The sequence below is a fragment of the Cherax quadricarinatus genome, chromosome 78, assembly GCF_038502225.1.
Source record: "Cherax quadricarinatus isolate ZL_2023a chromosome 78, ASM3850222v1, whole genome shotgun sequence".
Taxonomy (NCBI): domain Eukaryota; kingdom Metazoa; phylum Arthropoda; class Malacostraca; order Decapoda; family Parastacidae; genus Cherax; species Cherax quadricarinatus.
In genome coordinates this window covers 367,501-391,584 of record NC_091369.1, presented here as the reverse complement: position 1 = coordinate 391,584, position 24,084 = coordinate 367,501, and the positions used below count along the sequence as shown (strand labels likewise).

Genomic DNA, 24,084 nt, shown 5'->3' with positions numbered 1-24,084 from the left:
TGGGTGTATGTGTATGTGTGTGTGTGTGTGTGTGTGTGTGTGTGTGTGTGTGTGTGTGTGTGTGTGTGTGTGTGTGTGTGTGTGTGTGTGTACAGAACATATACACATGCACTTGAATATTAAGTATAAACACCTACTAACTTCATTTATAATTATTTCAAAAACAAAACTTGTAAATCAAATCTACTACAGAATATAGAAGGCTGTAGAGTATGTCTTGGGCCCATCTTGAATCTTGAAACACAAGTATGGGACCCACACTTGGGGCCCACACTCAAGAAACCAGAGAAAGTGCAGAAGTTTGCAACAAAACTTGAGTAAGGAGGAATGCGCTATGGGGAAAGACGTGGGGCAGAAGCACATTTCCTAAATTTACTTGTAACAAATAAGTGAAATGTAGATATAAATCCAGATGTACTCCTGTTAACCCTTTTGGAGCCTAGTTCCTAGGCCTTTTGTGTATCCATATATTCTTATGCTACAATCCACAATAAACTAATAACTTCGGTAGCAAAATCTAACTAGAAGGATCAGGGAAGACATAACAACGACATATAAAATAGGATGGAGATAAATGTGTGAGATGAGAAATAGGTATATGAGGGCACAGCTGGAAGTTAAGAGTACAGATTGGTCACAGGAATGTCAGGAAGTATTTGTTTAGCCTCGGAGTGGTGAGGAAGTTGAGTGACCTTGACGAGGTGGTGGTACCGGCAGATCTATACAGAGTTTTAAGAATAACTATAATAAAACCAACGAGGTTAGGAAGGAGTGAACACAGTAATGGCTAGATAAGAAGCAGGGCCACGAGCTGATACTCTAAGTCTACAAAAAATAAGCGAGTACTCTCACATACACATATGCACGAAGGCAAGCTAGCAAGCAAGCACACGCACAAACATACACACACACACACACACACACACACACACACACACACACACACACATGGTGACAGCAGTAAGACAAGAGAGAGAGGGGTGGGTGGATTGCATTTTCTTGGACTGCAAGAAGGCGTTTGACACAGTTCCACACAAGAGATTGGTGCAAAAACTGGAGGACCAAGCAGGGATAACAGGGAAGGCACTACAATGGATCAGGGAATACTTGTCAGGAAGACAGCAGCGAGTCATGGTACGTGGCGAGGTGTCAGAGTGGGCACCTGTGACCAGCGGGGTCCCGCAGGGGTCAGTCCTAGGACCAGTGCTGTTTCTGGTATTTGTGAACGACATGACGGAAGGAATAGACTCTGAGGTGTCCCTGTTTGCAGATGACGTGAAGCTGATGAGAAGAATTCACTCGATCGAAGACCAGGCAGAACTACAAAGGGATCTGGACAGGCTGCAGACCTGGTCCAGCAATTGGCTCCTGGAGTTCAATCCCACCAAGTGCAAAGTCATGAAGATTGGGGAAGAGCAAAGAAGGCCGCAGACGGAGTACAGTCTAGGGGGTCAGAGACTACAAACCTCACTCAAGGAAAAAAATCTTGGGGTGAGTATAACACCAGGCACATCTCCTGAAGCGCACATCAACCAAATAACTGCTGCAGCATATGGGCGCCTAGCAAACCTCAGAACAGCATTCCGACATCTTAATAAGGAATCATTCAGGACCCTGTACACCGTGTACGTTAGGCCCATATTGGAGTATGCGGCACCAGTTTGGAACCCACACCTAGCCAAGCACGTGAAGAAACTAGAGAAAGTGCAAAGGTTTGCAACAAGACTAGTCCCAGAGCTAAGAGGTATGTCCTACGAGGAGAGGTTAAGGGAAATCAACCTGACGACACTGGAGGACAGGAGAGATAGGGGGGACATGATAACGACATACAAAATACTGAGAGGAATTGACAAGGTGGACAAAGACAGGATGTTCCAGAGATTGGACACAGTAACAAGGGGACACAGTTGGAAGCTGAAGACACAGATGAATCACAGGGATGTTAGGAAGTATTTCTTCAGCCACAGAGTAGTCAGTAAGTGGAATAGTTTGGGAAGCGATGTAGTGGAGGCAGGATCCATACATAGCTTTAAGCAGAGGTATGATAAAGCTCACGGCTCAGGGAGAGTGACCTAGTAGCGATCAGTGAAGAGGCGGGGCCAGGAGCTCGGACTCGAACCCCGCAACCTCAACTAGGTGAGTACACACACACACACACATACACACGGGGGGTCAGGAGCCATGAATCGACCCCTGCAACCACAAATAGGTGAGTACACATACACAAGATCAGAAGCAATGACTGGAACACAAACAAGAACCGCACCAAAATATTCGAAGAGAAATTAAATCTTAAAATACTGGAGACACGAAGGCACAGAGGAGACATGGTCACAACATTCCAGATATTCAGATATCAAAGAGACGCACGCAGAATACAAGTGGAAGAAACAATAATGAACCAAAAGAATGTACTGTATTTTGTGAAGCGGTAAACCCATGTAATTAATTCCTGGCAAGGAGTGGTCAAGGCTCGATCATCCGTTCGGTAATTAACGTCTGGTCTCGGACCATTCAGGTGCTCGCCGCCCAGATCATACACAATCTCAGAAATATTAAAAAATTAAGATATAAGATATAAAATTAAGATATTTAAGATATAAAATAATTTTTTAGCACATCGGCCGTTTCCCACCGAGGGAGGTGACCCCCAAAAAAGAAAAAACACTGTAATCATCACTCACTCCATCACTGTCTTGCCACATATCTCCACCCCTCCTTCGAACAACTACATATAATATAAGACATCTTTTGATTAGTGATTCTGAGGCGGAGCCCCGGAGCTGGATCTTAACCTCTGCAACATAAGTAGGTGAGTACAGAGACTAAGATGCCCGACAGCTTCGCATGTGGCCAAGACATACAAGAAAGGTCATGCAAGGTGGTAGCCTAGGGAGGTCATGCATGGTGGCAGCCTGGGGAGGTCATGCATGGTGGCAGCCTAAGGAGGTCATGCATGGTGGCAGCCTGGGGATGTTATGTAAGGTGGCCGCCTGGGGAGGTCATGCATGGTGGCAGCCTGGGGAGGTTATGTAAGGTGGCAGCCCGGGGAGGTCATGCATGGTGGCAGCCTGGGGAGGTTATGTAAGGTGGCAGCCCGGGGAGGTCATGCATGGTGGCAGCCTGGGGAGGTCATGCATGGTGGCAGCCTGGGGAGGTTATGTAAGGTGGCAGCCTGGGGAGGTCATGCATGGTGGCAGCCTGGGGAGGTCATGCATGGTGGCAGCCTGGGGAGGTTATGTAAGGTGGCAGCCTGGGGAGGTCATGCATGGTGGCAGCCTGGGGAGGTCATGCATGGTGGCAGCCTGGGGAGGTTATGTAAGGTGGCAGCCTGGGGAGGTCATGCATGGTGGCAGCCTGGGGAGGTCATGCATGGTGGCAGCCTGGGGAGGTTATGTAAGGTGGCAGCCTGGGGAGGTCATGCATGGTGGCAGCCTGGGGAGGTCATGCATGGCGGCAGCCTGGTGAGGTTATGCAAGGTGGCAGCCTGGGGAGGTCATGCATGGTGGCAGCCTGGGGAGGTTATGTAAGGTGGCAGCCTGGGGAGGTCATGCATGGTGGCAGCCTGGGGAGGTCATGCATGGCGGCAGCCTGGGGAGGTCATGCATGGTGGCAGCCTGGGGAGGTCATGCATGGTGGCAGCCTGGGGAGGTCATGCATGGCGGCAGCCTGGGGAGGTCATGCATGGCGGCAGCCTGGTGAGGTTATGCAAGGTGGCAGCCTGGGGAGGTCATGCATGGTGGCAGCCTGGGGAGGTCATGCATGGTGGCAGCCTGGGGAGGTCATGCATGGCGGCAGCCTGGTGAGGTTATGCAAGGTGGCAGCCTGGGGAGGTCATGCATGGTGGCAGCCTGGGGAGGTCATGCATGGCGGCAGCCTGGGGAGGTCATGCATGGTGGCAGCCTGGGGAGGTCATGCATGGCGGCAGCCTGGGGAGGTCATGCATGGTGGCAGCCTGGGGAGGTCATGCATGGCGGCAGCCTGGTGAGGTTATGTAAGGTGGCAGCCTGGGGAGGTCATGCATGGTGGCAGCCTGGGGAGGTCATGCATGGCGGCAGCCTGGTGAGGTTATGCAAGGTGGCAGCCTGGGGAGGTCATGCATGGTGGCAGCCTGGGGAGGTCATGCATGGCGGCAGCCTGGTGAGGTTATGCAAGGTGGCAGCCTGGGGAGGTCATGCATGGTGGCAGCCTGGGGAGGTCATGCATGGCGGCAGCCTGGTGAGGTTATGCAAGGTGGCAGCCTGGGGAGGTCATGCAAGGTGGCAGCCTGGGGAGGTCATGCATGGTGGCAGCCTGGTGAGGTTATGCAAGGTGGCAGCCTGGGGAGGTCATGCATGGTGGCAGCCTGGTGAGGTTATGCAAGGTGGCAGCCTGGGGAGGTCATGCAAGGTGGCAGCCTGGGGAGGTCATGCAAGGTGGCAGCCTGGTGAGGTTATGCAAGGTGGCAGCCTGGGGAGGTCATGCAAGGTGGCAGCCTGGGGAGGTCATGCATGGCGGCAGCCTGGTGAGGTTATGCAAGGTGGCAGCCTGGGGAGGTCATGCAAGGTGGCAGCCTGGGGAGGTCATGCATGGTGGCAGCCTGGTGAGGTTATGCAAGGTGGCAGCCTGGGGAGGTCATGCATGGTGGCAGCCTGGTGAGGTTATGCAAGGTGGCAGCCTGGGGAGGTCATGCAAGGTGGCAGCCTGGGGAGGTCATGCAAGGTGGCAGCCTGGTGAGGTCATGCATGGTGGCAGCCTGGTGAGGTTATGCAAGGTGGCAGCCTGGGGAGGTCATGCAAGGTGGCAGCCTGGGGAGGTCATGCATGGCGGCAGCCTGGTGAGGTTATGCAAGGTGGCAGCCTGGGGAGGTCATGCAAGGTGGCAGCCTGGGGAGGTCATGCATGGCGGCAGCCTGGTGAGGTTATGCAAGGTGGCAGCCTGGGGAGGTCATGCAAGGTGGCAGCCTGGGGAGGTCATGCATGGCGGCAGCCTGGTGAGGTTATGCAAGGTGGCAGCCTGGGGAGGTCATGCAAGGTGGCAGCCTGGGGAGGTCATGCATGGCGGCAGCCTGGTGAGGTTATGCAAGGTGGCAGCCTGGGGAGGTCATGCAAGGTGGCAGCCTGGGGAGGTCATGCATGGCGGCAGCCTGGTGAGGTTATGTAAGGTGGCAGCCTGGGGAGGTCATGCATGGTGGCAGCCTGGGGAGGTCATGCAAGGTGGCAGCCTGGGGAGAGAGAGAGTGGAAACCTTCCCCTTCGGAGAGTGAAAAATATTGCAAACCAGATTGCAGGCATGGCGCACTCGGGCGAGAATGTAATATCATCATCACACCACCTGTCCTGCAAGGAAACCCCCCACTGCACAACACAAGCCAACACTGCAGCAACTTGTATTCCACAAAATTCAACACATCAATTATGCGCTGAAATACCCTCAGTGTGCGGCTACCCGCAAGGACCCACTCATCGTACGCTCAGGTACAGCATCTTCACAAGCATCAGGGGTGGTGGGAAGGGTAGGTGAAGTTTGTCAGGAAACAGGACAGGTGTTTCCTGACGCGGGTCACATGATGACCCGCAGCTGGAGCTTTTAGTCATCTGACCGAGGCCTTCCACTGGCTTACCCCTCCACCCCTTTAAAAATTAGGGCTATGAGTATAACTATCAGACAAAGGAAGGTCCGGGAAAGTGCTTGACTATGACCCGTCTAACATTTTAATCTAACACATACGGCCTACAGGTAGGCCTATGCAGGTGTCATGCTACAAAGATCAAATCAATCACCATGGTAACTGGGACTGAATTAAAATAACAATCATGGGGTCTCCAAACATAAATTTCTGGTTATGACTTTCTCCTGAGACATACTCGGGAATGGAATCACTTTTAGTCCAAGGGAAGGGCATCTCCAAGTTCTTGGCTCAAGAGTCCTTCACCAGTGTCAAGGTACCTTCCTTGAAGGGACATGGCTCAAGAGTCCTTCACCAGTGTCAAGGTACCTTCCTTGAAGGGACATGGCTCAAGAGTCCTTCACCAGTGTCAAGGTACCTTCCTTGAAGGGACATGGCTCAAGAGTCCTTCACCAGTGTCAAAGGTACCTTCCTTGAAGGGACATGGCTCAAGAGTCCTTCACCAGTGTCAAGGTACCTTCCTTGAAGGGACATGGCTCAAGAGTCCTTCACCAGTGTCAAGGTACCTTCCTTGAAGGGACATGGCTCAAGAGTCCTTCACCAGTGTCAAGGTACCTTCCTTGAAGGGACATGGCTCAAGAGTCCTTCACCAGTGTCAAGGTACCTTCCTTGAAGGGACATGGCTCAAGAGTCCTTCACCAGTGTCAAGGTACCTTCCTTGAAGGGACATGGCTCAAGAGTCCTTCACCAGTGTCAAGGTACCTTCCTTGAAGGGACATGGCTCAAGAGTCCTTCACCAGTGTCAAGGTACCTTCCTTGAAGGGACATGGCTCAAGAGTCCTTCACCAGTGTCAAGGTACCTTCCTTGAAGGGACAATGTCACATTTAAAACAACCACACGGAAATCTAACCAGAAAACGGCACTTTTACAACTTATTACTACTGCTACTACTACTACTACGACCACCAGCTACAATTACTATTATTTCTACCACTACTGTCATTACTGACGAACAAAAAGTCACAATTCCGTGACTGGAACAATACGACGTTTCGGTCTTACTTGAACTAGCTAATGGTCCGAGTTGGACCTAAACGTCATCATAAGTATCATTCTCCTGTGTTCTATGTGCGGGTTATTTGTGTATTTACTGCTGATACTATTTCCACTTCTGCGGAAAAATTGGCTAGTGAGCCCCTTACACAACTTCTATCTAGAGTACATGTTAAAGGTAACGATTATTATTATTATTATTATTATTATTATTATTATTATTATTTTACTGTTATTATTATTACTGTTATTATTATTACTGTTATTATTATTATTATTATTATTATTATTATTATTATTACTGCTATTATTATTATTGATATTCGTAGTAGTATAGTTATTGTTATAATTATTACGTTCATAGGGAAGTCCTAAACACGTAGGGGTTCTCCAGTGTCTGGGGAATGGGCGGTAATTAGGTTCAATCGAAGGAGTGGGTAGCTCCACTTCCTTGGATCTGCTACCCTACACTGTAAAGTTGTAAACTGTCATTGAGGAGCTGACCTTTATGTCAGAGATAACATCAGAATACATACACCCGTACATGTTGGGATAATGTTCTTTGGCAGATGTATATCTATGTAAACATTGAGTATATATACGAAGAACCTCTGACAGGACCAAGATAACATTAGTGGTGTTATCGTTCATATATTAGCACACACGTTCACCGTGGTGTTATCGTTCATATATTAGCACACACGTTCACCGTGGTGTTATCGTTCATATATTAGCACACGTTCACCGCGCGTTCAATTATCACGTTCACGTGACAATGATATCCACGTGAAAACACTCACCTGGTCATGGACCGGGCCGCGGGGGCGCTGACCCCCGGAACACCCTCCAGGTATACTCCAGGTATCATGTCTATGTAAAACACTCACACACACATCATGTCCTGCTAAAAACACTGAACTCTCTCTCTCTCTCATTGTCTCTCACTCACCCACCTGCCTCTTATGGTTTTATCTTGTTAGCACCGTTTATCTAACTTTCGCTTTCATTCACGTCAGCAACTTTTACGATTTCTCTGTTACATGTCAGCTGCCAGCCTTTGTAAATACACTAAAGGATTAAGGCATTGCAGTTAAGCAGTGTGTCTGTCATGCAACAATGAGAGAATGAAAACTCTGCTTCCGTACCACTACACTACTGTCAGTGGTCCTAACCTGTTACTCCATCTATCATCTTCTCTTTGCTGTTTACATATCCTGTATACACACCTTCAGTGTATATATAAGATATATACACAGTGTAAGCGTGTACATATCACCAAGGTACTTTAGGTGGACCAAACCATCATGTAACCATAACAGTACATGAATGGTATGCAAGACCGATAAGATGAAGAATTAAGACATAAGCAACATCTGGGTATCTTTATTTGTAGACGTTTCGCCCTCCAGTGATTTTATCAATACAAGGACACAATGTGAAGACTGCAGAACTATATACAAAAGATTTAGTAATGAGTCCCTCAGTCTTGGAGTTGGTGAAGATCACCGTAGTCTTGAAGAATCTGCAGATTCTTCAAGACATTTTCATCACACCAGCGTTGTGTAACGAGGAAAAACTCCTTAGTCGCGAGATATAAAGATGATCGAGTTTACACCGTCATTGTTAGATGTCAGAACCGAAGGAAAATGGAGTTTGGAGAGTGGTGTTGGAGCCAAGGTCGTGAGGTACCAGAGTGGCAAATTACGTTCAGAGAAGGACTTTACAGGTCGTCTCCCGTTCACTAACACACAACCATGACACGCACATCTCTTTGACGCCGTACTCAGCCTACTCAACGCGTGACACCAATACCAAAGCACACACTAGTTCTCTGACGGCATTACCAGCGCACACCCAACCATCCCTTTGTTATGGTGACCTCCTCCAATCCTCCATAAAAGACCCATCCCAGGAGTGGCAGCCGTGCCACCACCCCCACCACTTCAACCACCTCCACCACAACCACCACCCCCACCATACCACCATCACCAACACCACCAAAAGCAACAGCAGAACCCTGAGAGAGAGAGAGAGAGAGAGAGAGAGAGAGAGAGAGAGAGAGAGAGAGAGAGAGAGAGAGAGAGAGAGAGAGAGAGAGAGAGAGAGAGAGAGAGAGAGAGAGAGAGAGAGAAAGAGAGAGAAAGAGAGAGAAAGAGAAAGAGAGAGAAAGAGAGAGAAAGAGAGAGACAGAGAGAGAGAGAGAGAGAGAGAGAGAGAGAGAGAGAGAGAGAGAGAGAGAGAGAGAGAGAGAGAGAGAGAGAGAGAGAGAGAGAGAGAGAGAGAGAGAGAGAGACTGACTTAGTAAAAGGCTGAAAAACAGAAGCTACAAACACCAACAAAGTTGACCCCTCCTGTGACTGCGCGAGGAAAGACTGGGGAGACATGATCAAGACATAAAAGATACTGAAGAGTAGGGCAAAGTAAACGAAGACAGTTGGACAAGCAGAAAGTATTATTATATTCGTATAACGCCTGAGAAATGGGAGGTAATCAAGTTTGATCCAAGGAATGGGAAGGTAGATCCAATACCCTGGATCAAGAGCCCTTCCCCGACCTCAAGTCAACCCACCCTAGGAAAATAACAAGGAAGAAATTAAAACAAGAAAGCATCGATGGCAGCTGAACATTCAGTTGAGACAAGGAAATGTTAGGATTAACACCAACAGACTGGATGATCAGGTCATCCACCTGAAGACCTGACTGATTACAGCATCCACGCGAAGACCTGATGTGGGACCGGGTCGTGGGGGCCCTGGAAACAGTCTCCAGATGGAACAGAAGTTATGGTATGATAGAGTACTGGTATGATAAGGCAAACTCAAGGTGTGTGCATTCAACTACATCAATCACTTGAAGGGTAAGAGGTGGGGTCAGGAGCTGGAGCCTCTCCCCTTCAAGCGCACACTAATGCGCTTCTGATTCGGGCTGAAATATACATGTCTTTCATATTTCTGTTCAAGTGGGTTCTCACTTTTCATGCAATCTAAATAAATACACACACATACACACACACAATGTGTTAGGCTGGTAAATGTAAGAGTGGCCTTCAGAAATCCAAAAGATTCTTTCAAGTCACTCTTCATCACATGTGTGACCAATCCTTGAGTACACAGCGCCAGTTTGAAACCCTCATGTTGCCAAACACAAAGTGAAACTGGAGAAAGTTCAAAGGTATGTATCCAGATGGTGAAGCAGGCGGGACTGAGCTGCGACAAAGGCCGACACAGCTCTTGTTCCTGGAGGAGGTAGGGGAAAAAAACTTATATGATCGCTAAATACATAATACTCCGGGGCAAAGACAGTATCAGTAGTATCAGTTATCAGTAATATCAGTAGTACTGTGCCTCATACTAGTAACCGTTAGTATCAGTTATTAGTAGTGTGGGTAATACTGTGCCTTGACAGTATGTATGTTATCAGTCCTTTTCAAGGTGAGTGCTAACCTTCTCTCCTTTCGTACAACACACATACTGTCAAGGCACAGTACTACTGATAACTGACACTACTGATAACAGTGACACAATTTTTACCAACGAATAATCCGTAATAAGAGGACAGGAATGAAAACCTGGGCAACTAGACAAGTCACAGAAGCACCAGGAAAACACACACGGTCCAGAAGAGAGAAGCTAAAAGAAGTTAATTAAATTAAAAGGGATCCAACATACATCTCATATGCAAGACCCAGGGTAGAAATCACATCTAGTACACAAATAACCCGCACACAGAAGCTTATGACGACGTTTCGGTCCGACTTGGACGAAAGGAGAGGTCACACTAACAGACGAAGGTGAGGGAACCGACACATCTAGTATCGGATCCTTGCTCACACGGGATGGAACGTATACAGACGACTCCCAGAAGCGTGCTATCTCTCAGCGGCTATATTCTGAGAGCTCAGTCCTTACCTTAATTAATAACTAAGTACCCTTGATGTAAGTTCCTTACTTTAGTAACTAAGTACCCTTGATGTAAGTTCCTTACTTTAGTAACTAAATACCCTTGATGTAAGTTCCTTACCTTAGTAACTAAGTAGCCTTGATGTAAGTTATTATAATTATCACGACTCACGAAATCATAATAAAACGACTATAAACAAACCCCCACCCATTTCGTGGTTTATTATTAATATCAGTATGAGTGAGCGCCGTAAGAGGATCAATACAGTGCCTGAGGAATAGGAGATAATCAAGTCTGATTCAATACCTTGAATCTGAAACCCTTCACCAGCATCAAGACACCCCATGAATAATTCCTTGATATTAGTGTCTAGGAGCATTGCTGCCTTAATGAGCCTCGAGTGGCGGATGAACCCAAAACACACGCTCTTCTTCAATGCAATTGCTGTCAAAAAATAAATGAATCAGACAAGATAAACTAGACGCTGACTTCAAGCGTAATTTACATCAGTGAAGAGACAGGCTCAAGGATTTAAGTTCATCCCATGTAGAGTTCACTACAGAACAGACCCATTCTCCTCACAAGAGCTCACTCCACTACAGAACTGACCAACTCTCCTCACAAGAGTTCGCTCCACTACAGAACTGACCAACTCTCCTCACAAGAGTTCGCTCCACTACAGAACTGACCAACTCTCCTCACAAGAGTTCGCTCCACTACAGAACTGACCAACTCTCCTCACGAGAATTCACTCCACTACAGAACTGACCAACTCTCCTCACGAGAATTCACTCCACTACAGAACTGACCAACTCTCCTCACAAGAGTTCACTCCACTACAGAACTGACCAATTCTCCTCACAAGAGTTCACTCCACTACAGAACTGACCAACTCTCCTCACGAGAATTCACTCCACTACAGAACTGACCAACTCTCCTCACGAGAATTCACTCCACTACAGAACTGACCAACTCTCCTCACAAGAGTTCACTCCACTACAGAACTGACCAATTCTCCTCACAAGAGTTCACTCCACTACAGAACTGACCAACTCTCCTCACAAGAGTTCACTCCACTACAGAACTGACCAACTCTCCTCACAAGAGTTCACTCCACTACAGAACTGACCAACTCTCCTCACAAGAGTTCACTCCACTACAGAACTGACCAACTCTCCTCACAAGAGTTCACTCCACTACAGAAATGACCAACTCTCCTCACAAGAGTTCACTCCACTACAGAACTGACCAACTCTCCTCACAAGAGTTCACTCCACTACAGAACTGACCAACTCTCCTCACGAGAGTTCACTCCACTACAGAACTGACCAACTCTCCTCACAAGAGTTCACCCCCTCTAGAGTTCACTCCAATGCAGAACAGACCCACTCTCCTCGCAAAAGTTCACCCCCTGACAAGAGTACACCTGGCCCCTTTAGAGCACACCCCTCGGTATATTTCGCATTCCCCCCCTCCACTAAAGTGTATCACCCTCTCCAGATGGCATTCGCCCCTGCCACTAGATATCCTTCCCCATCACTGCAAACGCAAACTGGTATTAACACAAAGAGAGAGAGACACAAACACAAGCTTCGCACATGGGCGCCCTCATAATTCTCGCAGCCTTCAGAGATAAGACAAGTGAAACATTAAATACAGCTAACAATCTAATTGACACCGTGGTAATCTCTTCAACAATGTTGGCTGGTCAGCTCTTATTATCTAGATCTGATAAAGTACTTGTAGCTTTCACCACCCGACTCACCAGAAGCAGACAAAAACCTTGGGGACAAGTCACACTTGTTACACTTCTATGTCAAGTGCTTAATGTATTACTGAATATGTCATCTCTTGATGCTTCTTGAAGATGTCATCTCTTGATGCTTCTTGAAGATGTCATCTCTTGATGCTTCTTGAAGATGTCATCTCTTGATGCTTCTTGAAGATGTCATCTCTTGATGCTTCTTGAAGATGTCATCTCTTGATGCTTCTTGAAGATGTCATCTCTTGATGCTTCTTGAAGATGTCATCTCTTGATGCTTCTTGAAGATGTTATCTCTTGATGCTTCTTGAAGATGTTATCTCTTGATGCTTCTTGAAGATGTCATCTCTTGATGCTTCTTGAAGATGTCATCTCTTGATGCTTCTTGAAGAAGTCATCTCTTAGTGCCTGCTGACGATGTCATCTCTTGCTATTTACTGAAGATGTCAGCTGTTGGTCTTTGCTGACGAGGCTACCTAAAGATACTTCCTGGAGATAAGGTCTTGATATTTGGAGTAGCGTCGGTGTTTGCTGGGAGACAACACCTGCCAATGTTTATCACACACAGATATATAGGAAAATCTGCTAGTGATACAACCTGACCAGGTGTTGCAATAATTGTTGCAAATGTGGGAGTGGCTGTCAGAAGTTTCAGTGTGGCTTATCTTCCAGTGGTTGTTGCACATAATGAAGTGGCTGCTGATGGTGTTCTAGCCGTTGGTTGAGCTATAGTGGCTGTTGCAGATGGTGAAGCGTCTGTTGGAAGTGTAGTGGCTTTCAGAGACAATGAAGCTGTTTGAGATATTAGGCTAGATTCACTAATATTATATACACCTTAAACATTCAATACAAGCATAAGACCCATAATTTAACAGGAATATGTAAGCTCGAAAAAAGATTCACACACAAAAAAAATGCAAGGTGCCTTTGACAAATGGCAACAAACACACACACACACACACACACACACACACACACACACACACACACACACACACACACACACACACACACAAAGAGTAAACATAAGTCTGAGCTCAAAGAACTAAATTTACTAACCATCAACCCCGACACCCTGACCAACCAACGCCAGATGTAATATAATATCCAGCTGGACACTTATTACCCAAAGGAAGGTCGGAGACTGACCGTCTCCCTGCCTGCTTGAATGTCTGCCTGCCAGCATCCCTGTCTCCTTCCTCTGCCTACCTGCCTGAATATATCCTTAACTGCCTGCCTGCCTGTTTGCTTGCTTGCTTGAATGCTCGCTTGAATACATCCTTATCTACTTGCCTACCTGTCTGCTTGTCTGCATAACTGTCTGCCTTCCTGGTAATCTGTCTGCCTGCTTCCTTCAATTTTTTGCATCCATTTCTGCTTGCATAATTCTCTGCTTGCCTCTCTGCTTGTCTGAATGCCTGTCTGCCTTGTCTCTCTGCTTTCGTCACTGCTTGTCTGCTTTCCTATAATATTTTTTTTTATATTCACGTAGAAAAGCCAAACCCGTGGAAGGGGAGAGGGAGATAATCAGGTTAGATCCAAGGAGGTGGAGTGGCGCTCCAATTTCTTTACCAAACATTCCTTCACCTGAATCGAGGTGCTTTCCTTAGACACCTGGAGGCCACTAACCCACAAACACCTGTTAGTTCAGGCGTGCTGGAGGCCACTAACCCACCAACACCTGTTAGTTCAGGCGTGCTGGAGGCCACTAACCCACCAACACCTGTTAGTTCAGGCGTGCTGGAGGCCACTAACCCACCAACACCTGTTAGTTCAGGCGTGCTGGAGGCCACTAACCCACCAACACCTGTTAGTTCAGGCGTGCTGGAGGCCACTAACCCACCAACACCTGTTAGTTCACGTGTCCTGGAGGCCACTAACCCACCAACACCTGTTGGTTCACGTGTCCTGGAGGCCACTAACCCACCAACACCTGTTGGTTCACGTGTCCTGGAGGCCACTAACCCACCAACACCTGTTGGTTCACGTGTCCTGGAGGCCACTAACCCACCAACACCTGTTGGTTCACGTGTCCTGGAGGCCACTAACCCACCAACACCTGTTGGTTCACGTGTCCTGGAGGCCACTAACCCACCAACACCTGTTGGTTCACGTGTCCTGGAGGCCACTAACCCACCAACACCTGTTGGTTCACGTGTCCTGGAGGCCACTAACCCACCAACACCTGTTGGTTCACGTGTCCTGGAGGCCACTAACCCACCAACACCTGTTGGTTCACGTGTCCTGGAGGCCACTAACCCACCAACACCTGTTGGTTCACGTGTCCTGGAGGCCACTAACCCACCAACACCTGTTGGTTCACGTGTCCTGGAGGCCACTAACCCACCAACACCTGTTGGTTCACGTGTCCTGGAGGCCACTAACCTACCAACACCTGTTGGTTCACGTGTCCTGGAGGCCACTAACCCACCAACACCTGTTGGTTCACGTGTCCTGGAGGCCACTAACCCACCAACACCTGTTGGTTCACGTGTCCTGGAGGCCACTAACCCACCAACACCTGTTGGTTCACGTGTCCTGGAGGCCACTAACCCACCAACACCTGTTGGTTCACGTGTCCTGGAGGCCACTAACCCACCAACACCTGTTGGTTCACGTGTCCTGGAGGCCACTAACCCACCAACACCTGTTGGTTCACGTGTCCTGGAGGCCACTAACCCACCAACACCTGTTGGTTCACGTGTCCTGGAGGCCACTAACCCACCAACACCTGTTGGTTCACGTGTCCTGGAGGCCACTAACCCACCAACACCTGTTGGTTTACGTGTCCTGGAGGCCACTAACCCACCAACACCTGTTGGTTCACGTGTCCTGGAGGCCACTAACCCACCAACACCTGTTGGTTCACGTGTCCTGGAGGCCACTAACCCACCAACACCTGTTGGTTCACGTGTCCTGGAGGCCACTAACCCACCAACACCTGTTGGTTCACGTGTCCTGGAGGCCACTAACCCACCAACACCTGTTAGTTCACGTGTCCTGGAGGCCACTAACCCACCAACACCTGTTGGTTCACGTGTCCTGGAGGCCACTAACCCACCAACACCTGTTAGTTCACGTGTCCTGGAGGCCACTAACCCACCAACACCTGTTGGTTCACGTGTCCTGGAGGCCACTAACCCACCAACACCTGTTGGTTCACGTGTTCTGGAGGCCACTAACCCACCAACACCTGTTAGTTCACGTGTCCTGGAGGCCACTAACCCACCAACACCTGTTAGTTCACGTGTCCTGGAGGCCACTAACCCACCAACACCTGTTGGTTCACGTGTCCTGGAGGCCACTAACCCACCAACACCTGTTAGTTCAGGCGTGCTGGAGGCCACTAACCCACCAACACCTGTTAGTTCAGGCGTGCTGGAGGCCACTAACCCACCAACACCTGTTAGTTCAGGCGTGCTGGAGGCCACTAACCCACCAACACCTGTTAGTTCAGGCGTGCTGGAGGCCACTAACCCACCAACACCTGTTAGTTCAGGCGTGCTGGAGGCCACTAACCCACCAACACCTGTTAGTTCAGGCGTGCTGGAGGCCACTAACCCACCAACACCTGTTAGTTCAGGCGTGCTGGAGGCCACTAACCCACCAACACCTGTTGGTTCACGTGTCCTGGAGGCCACTAACCCACCAACACCTGTTAGTTCAGGCGTGCTGGAGGCCACTAACCCACCAACACCTGTTGGTTCACGTGTCCTGGAGGCCACTAACCCACCAACACCTGTTGGTTCACGTGTCCTGGAGGCCACTAACCCACCAACACCTGTTGGTTCACGTGTCCTGGAGGCCACTAACCCACCAACACCTGTTAGTTCAGGTGTGCTGGTGGCCACTAACCCACCAACACCTGTTAGTTCAGGCGTGCTGGAGACCACTAACCCACCAACACCTGTTAGTTCAGGCGTGCTGGAGGCCACTAACCCACAAACACCTGTTAGTTCAGGTGTGCTGGTGGCCACTAACCCACCAACACCTGTTGGTTCAGGTGTGCTGGAGCCAACTAACCCACCGACATCTGTTGGTTCAGGTATGCAGGAGGCCACTAACCCACCAACACCTGTTGGTTCAAGCGTGCAGGTGGCCACTAACCCACCAACACTTAATAAATTCCCAGTAATTTCCTCCTCTGTCTTGAAAACTGACATAAACAATATATTTTGGAGAGAGAGAGAGAGAGAGAGAGAGAGAGAGAGAGAGAGAGAGAGAGAGAGAGAGAGAGAGAGAGAGAGAGAGAGAGAGAGAATGGCAAAACGTGGCTTGACGGTCGAGGAGGGTGGGAGGGTGACCATTCAGGGAAGACAAGATATGCAGTAGGAAGGACGAGTTGCAAGGTGAGTGACCTCAGCCATGAGGTGAGTGACCTCAGCCATGAGGTGAGTGGCCTCAGCCATGAGATGAGTGACCACAGCTATGAGGTAAGTGACCTCAGCCATGAGGTGAGTGACCTCAGCCATGAGATGAGTGACCACAGCCATGAGGTAAGTGACCTCAGCCATAAGGTGAGTGGCCTCAGCCATGAGATGAGTGACCACAGCTATGAGGTAAGTGACCTCAGCCATGAGGTGAGTGACCTCAGCCATGAGGTAAGTGACCACAGCCATGAGGTGTGTGACCTCAGCCATGAGGTGAGTGGCCTCAGCCATGAGATGAGTGACCACAGCCATGAGGTGAGTGACCTCAGCCATGAGGTGAGTGACCTCAGCCATGAGGTGAGTGACCACAGCCATGAGGTGAGTGACCTCAGCCATGAGGTGAGTGACCTCAGTCATGAGGTGAGTGACCTCAGCCATGAGGTGAGTGACCTCAGCCATGAAGTGAGTGACCTCAGCCATGAGGTGAGTGACCTCAGCCATGAGTTGAGTGGCCTCAGCCAAGATAAGTAACGGGGCAGGCTAGAGAGTCACACGTAGATGTGTGTGTGTGTGTGTGTGTGTGTGTGTGTGTAGTGCGGAATAGGTAAAACTTACGATATTGCCTTAAATAGCAACGCTCTTCTTGCCGAATAAGGCAAGCGAAAATTTGTGTATGCAATAATTTCGCAAAAAAAATATTCTGAACCTAACGAAAAAAATATATTTCATCGTATTTGTTTATTATTAGATTATTGTAAACTTATCTAAAATATATTTAGTTGGACTAGACTAAATTAAATTGCCCTTGTTATAATAAGGTTAGGCAAGTTTTGTAAGGTTCTTCTGGTACAAAATTATTAATTTTTACATTAACATAAATGAAAAAGTAATATATCTTTAAACGTATAAGAGAAAATTTTAGAAAGTACTTAATTTTAAATGAATTCTTGGTAATTGACCAGTTTTACATATTCAGCACCACATAGCAGAGTTTAGAGTCAGGGGACAAAATACTAAGAGGGACTGACAGGGATGCAGGAAAAGAACGTTCGGGAGACAGGAAACAGGTACGCAAGGGCACAGTGATGATTCACTGATGTCAGGAAGTATGTCTTCAGCCTCAGGATGATCAGGAAGTAGAATGACCTGGACGAAGCAGTAGTGGAAGTAGGATCTTAAGATAGTTTTAATAGGTATGACAGGACCAGCGAAACTACGAGTGAACATGGCAAGCGGCAGGTTAATAGGCAGGGCCCGGAGCTGGAACTCAACCCCTGCAACTACAAATAGGTGAGATCAAATAGTTAAGTACACAGACATGCATACAGATACATACAAACACACACACACACACACACACACAGATGAGAAGAATACACTCGATCGAAGACCAGGCAGAACTACAAAGGGATCTGGACAGGCTGCAGACCTGGTCCAGCAATTGGCTCCTGGAGTTCAATCCCACCAAGTGCAAAGTCATGAAGATTGGGGAAGGGCAAAGAAGACCGCAGACGGAGTACAGTCTAGGGGGCCAGAGACTACAAACCTCACTCAAGGAAAAAGATCTTGGGGTGAGTATAACACCAGGCACATCTCCTGAAGCGCACATCAATCAAATAACTGCTGCAGCATATGGGCGCCTAGCAAACCTCAGAACAGCATTCCGACATCTTAATAAGGAATCATTCAGGACCCTGTACACCGTGTACGTTAGGCCCATATTGGAGTATGCGGCACCAGTTTGGAACCCACACCTAGCCAAGCACGTGAAGAAACTAGAGAAAGTGCAAAGGTTTGCAACAAGACTAGTCCCAGAGCTAAGAGGTATGTCCTACGAGGAGAGGTTAAGGGAAATCAACCTGACGACACTGGAGGACAGGAGAGATAGGGGGGACATGATAACGACATACAAAATACTGAGAGGAATTGACAAGGTGGACAAAGACAGGATGTTCCAGAGATTGGACACGGTAACAAGGGGACACAGTTGGAAGCTGAAGACACAGATGAATCACAGGGATGTTAGGAAGTATTTCTTCAGCCACAGAGTAGTCAGTAAGTGGAATAGTTTGGGAAGCGATGTAGTGGAGGCAGGATCCATACATAGCTTTAAGCAGAGGTATGATAAAGCTCACGGCTCAGGGAGAGTGACCTAGTAGCGATCAGTGAAGAGGCGGGGCCAGGAGCTCGGACTCGACCCCCGCAACCTCAACTAGGTGAGTACACACACGACACGGCACGAGCACAAGGACGGTCAGGTTAGGATACCTACAGAGGTCACAACCTCACACCCCCGCAATGACTCCTGACCTTCTGGAGGTAACTGACATTTCTTGTGCTCTCGCTCCCTCTATCATGTCACACCTCCAATGTAAACACCAAGACCAACACCAAAGCAATATTTATCTCCTCACTGTCATCACCGGGAAGCGCTAAACACGTAGGGGGCAAAGTCAGGTCTGATCTGAAGACTGGGAGATTACCTCTCGTCCCTTGAATCAAGAGCCTGGTCAGCAGGACCAAGACGGCCAAGTGTGTTTCATTCTGAGGTCTGGGAAGCAAGTTAAAGAGAAGATATACACTTAAGGTGTATGAGGCGACGTTGACCCGTGCTGGGTGTGGTTGACCCCTTGTGTCAGACACCAGGGTGTGGCACATACACACAGAGTTGGTCACCATCTGAAGACACACAGCTGGCTAACATCTGAAGACACACACACACAGCTGCTTAACATCTGAATACACACACACAGCTGACTAACATCTGAAGGCACATACACAGCTGGCTAACATCTGTAGTTACACACAGCTGGCTAACATCTGTAGTTACACACAACTGGCTAACATCTGTAGTCACACAACTGGCTAACATCTGAAGACACACACACAGCTGGCTAACGTCTGAAGATACACACACACACACACACTTGCGGGGCCAGGAGCTGAGTCTCGACCCCTGCAACCACAATTAGGTGAGTACACTTGTATAGTACTTATACCCGTCACGGATTTTTGTCAATTCTCAGAGCCTAGCTTATACCTTTGAAGAGTTTCGAGAATGTCACTGCTCTCGGAGCTCAGCCATGGGTCAGGCTCCTCTGGTGCTTGCCTGGTCAACCAGGTTGCTGCTGCTGGAGGACCGCTCCTCCACATATCCGTCACAGGTTGGCTGATCTGGCACCTGGTGAAGATACTTGTCCAGTTTCCTGGTAAGATGTTGAATAGTCTGGGACCCCGGATGTTGATACAGTGTTCCGTTATTGTCCCCACCGCACCCCTGCTCCTCACTGGGTTTATTTAACATTTCCTCCCATATCTCTCACTCCAGGCCCTCGAGTACTTTCCAGGTACATATTATCACGTATCTCTCTCCTCCGCTCCAGTGAGTACATGTTCAAGACTTGAAGGAGTTCCCAGTAATTTAGATGCTTTACTGGCTCATTGTGAGCCGTAAACAATCTCTGATCAACCTGCTTGTTACTGCTAGCATTACTTACGTCTGCGGACTAATAATCCTCAGCACTACCCACTAGAGAACAACCCATCAGAAGAACACACTGGAGAACAACCCATCAGAAGAACACACTGGAGAACAACCCATCAGAAGAACACACTGGAGAACAACCCATCAGAAGAACACATTGGAGAACAACCCATCAGAAGAACACACTGGAGAACAACCCATCAGAAGAACACACTGGAGAACAACCCATCAGAAGAACACACTGGAGAACAACCCATCAGAAGAACACACTGGAGAACAACCCATCAGAAGAACACACTGGAGAACAACCCATCAGAAGAACACACTGGAGAACAACCCATCAGAAGAACACACTGGAGAACAACCCATCAGAAGAACACACTGGAGAACAACCCATCAGAAGAACACACTGGAGAACAACCCATCAGAAGAACACACTGGAGAACAACCCATCAGAAGAACACACTGGAGAACAACCCATCAGAAGAACACATTGGAGAACAACCCATCAGAAGAACACACTGGAGAACAACCCATCAGAACTACACACTGGAGAACAACCCATCAGAACAACACACGCCAGAAAACAATCAACTCAGATACAATCCCTGAAGAATAACTAATAAGATTCAGTCAGGTGGAAAGACAACCATCTACAGTGTTGGTCATAAAGATTAACATGATGACACAGTGATGATGTAATAGTAACATGACACAGTGATGATGTAATAGTAACATGACACAGTGATGATGTAATAGTAACATGACACAGTGATGATGTAATACTAACATGACACAGTGATGATGTAATACTAACATGATACAGTGATGATGTAATAGTAACATGACACAGTGATGATGTAATAGTAACATGACACAGTGATGATGTAATAGTAACATGACACAGTGATGATGTAATACTAACATGACACAGTGATGATGTAATACTAACATGATACAGTGATGATGTAATACTAACATGACACAGTGATGATGTAATAGTAACATGACACAGTTATGATGTAATACTAACATGACACAGTGATGATGTAATAGTAACATGACACAGTGATGATGTAATACTAACATGACACAGTGATGATGTAATACTAACATGATACAGTGATGATGTAATACTAACATGACACAGTGATGATGTAATAGTAACATGACACAGTTATGATGTAATACTAACATGACACAGTTATGATGTAATACTAACATGACACAGTGATGATGTAATAGTAACATGACACAGTGATGATGTAATACTAACATGACACAGTGATGATGTAATAGTAACATGACACAGTGATGATGTAATACTAACATGACACAGTGATGATGTAATACTAACATGACACAGTGATGATGTAATAGTAACACTGGCACAACCCCCTATTACAATAACCTCCCTCCCAACCCCATGCTCCCCTCACTCCCCCACCCAATCCTCCCCTCCCAACCCCATGCTCCCCTCACCCCCACCCAATCCTCCCCTCCCAACCCCATGCTCCCCTCACTCCCCCACCCAATCCTCCCCTCCCAACCCCATGCTCCCCTCACTCCCCCACCCAATCCTCCCCTCCCAACCCCATGCTCCCCTCACTCCCCCACCCAATCCTCCCCTCCCAACCCCATGCTCCCCTCACTCCCCCACCCAATCCTCCCCTCCCAACACCATGCTCCCCTCACTCCCCCACCCAATCCTCCCCTCCCAACCCCATGCTCCCCTCACTCCCCCACCCAATCCTCCCCTCCCAACCCCATGCTCCCCTCACTCCCCCACCCAATCCTCCCCTCCCAACCCCATGCTCCCCTCACTCCCCCATCACGGAATCATCGCCCCATAACCTCATGGTGCTTAAACAGCATGGTCATGTATGTGTACTGAGGAGAGAGCCATTAAAACGTTGAAAAGCCGACGTAACAAGAGCCTTACACTTGAGTATCTTTCTACACTGAGATGTAACTATGATGCTTACGTTTACCGAGGCAAGTGCTCACGTATGAATACACTTATGTGTATGTATGTATGAATGAGTGTATGTATAAGTGCATGTAATATATATATGAGTGTATGTATAAGTGCATGTAATGTATATATGAGTGTATGTAATGTATGTACGAGCATATGTAATGAATGTAAGTATATAATGCATGTATGTATGAATGCATGTAATGCAACTATGCATGTACGTATATAATTATGTATGTATGTATGTAAACGTGTATATATATGTATGTACGTACGTATGTAATATATGGAATGCACGTGTGTATGTATGTATGCATGCATGCATTTACGTGTGTAAATGTGTATGTATGTATGCATTTACATATGACAAGAATTCACAAGTCTAGTGAAAACTGAATATGACAATGCCTTCAGAAATGAGAAAATGAATGACAAGAGTCAGAGACTCAATGGATATCCTTGATCAGTGTCAGAGTGAAAAAAAAAACACACACAGGATAACTAGTGAGAGAATTAACTCAAGAAAAAACTGGAGGCAATGTTGTGTGTGTGTGTGTGTGTGTGTGTGTGTGTGTGTGTGTGTGTGTGTGTGTGTGTGTGTGTGTGTGTGTGTGTGTGTGTACTCACCTAATTGTGGTTGTAGGGGTCGATTAATAGATTCTGACCCCGTCTCTTCACTGGTCGCAAACAGGTCCACTCTCTTCCTGCTCCATGAGCTTTATCATACCTCTTCTTAAAGCTATGTATGGATCCTGCCTCCACTACATCACTCTCCAGATTGATCCACTTCCTGACAACTCTGTGGCTGAAGAAATCCTTCCTAACATTCCTGTGAATTATCTGAGACATTAAAGATCGTAACCTCCAGTACAGTATATATACACTGAGATGTATACTTCTCTCAGCGTATACATGCCGAGAATTTATATTAATCCCTATTTTTGGGGATTAAAGTATTCTTGTCTAGTGGTGAACAGGTTAGTTGCAACCTTAATGACCTTAGTGTAGTCCACAGGTTTTAAACCCCATTAACCAGCGTTAACCTCACACGTCCATGAAGTGACCTTGATGAGCCTACACACTACAACCTAGTTTTCCAACCTGTTACAATACACTCATTTATGCACGATCTAAGTCAGCTCAAAAATATGCAACAGTTATCGCAGCTTTGATAACTTTGACCTTAATTAACCTGTATTTGCGTATAATGAACCGCTAATAATCAAACTAGCAGTGGTACGAGACCTCATTATCTTTTTAATATCCTCGTGAGAGTAGGCTCCCCCTAGCACTGCAGTAGGCCTACTGGCTCGTTGAACCTAATAAAAACATCAACAAAATATAACACCGACAAGCAGATGAGTGAAACATACGTGCAACAGTAGGTTATCTTTACTGAGGAAACATTTCGCCTGTTCAACAGGCTTCTTCCGTCGACATACAGGCGCAACATAGTGGAGACAACAAAAGTGATAGATATAAGGTGATCAGTCCCTCAGTCTACCTTCCATCACTGAAGCTGAATACTTACCAAGACTAAGTGACTGACCACCTCAAACTTCTTGAAAGGCTCAAAGACTGATTACCTCATACCTACTTCTACAGTGTTATGTTACCTCTCTATTGCGACTGAAGAAGCCAGTTGAGCAGGCGACACTTTTTAGCAATAAAGATGCCCTACTACTGGGTATCTTCATCTACTCCCGGAGCATGATCCATGGTCGGGTCCCGGGAGTAGAAATACTCTCGAAACTCATCAAAGGTATACCATAAATTAACATATATTTACGTCCAGTTAGAGATGAACCAGAACGGTAAAGAGTAAGTCACATGACAAGCAGGAAGTGTCAATGGGGAGGAGGGAAGGAAGGAGGAGGAGGAGGGAAGGAAGAGGGAGGGAGGAGGGAGATCAGAAAGAGGGTCGCGTG

General features: G+C 47.5%; 1 protein-coding gene and 1 non-coding gene across 3 annotated transcripts in view; both read right to left on the bottom strand.

Moving 5' to 3' along the window:
- LOC128701528 (protein Shroom) overlaps positions 1-24,084 on the bottom strand; it is a 942,770-nt gene that overhangs the window by 652,804 nt on the left and 265,882 nt on the right. The gene's annotated exons all lie outside the window — the stretch shown is intronic.
- LOC128701682 (U6atac minor spliceosomal RNA) lies at positions 10,024-10,127 on the bottom strand. Its single transcript, XR_008408956.1, has one exon. It is a non-coding gene; the product is annotated as a U6atac minor spliceosomal RNA (small nuclear RNA).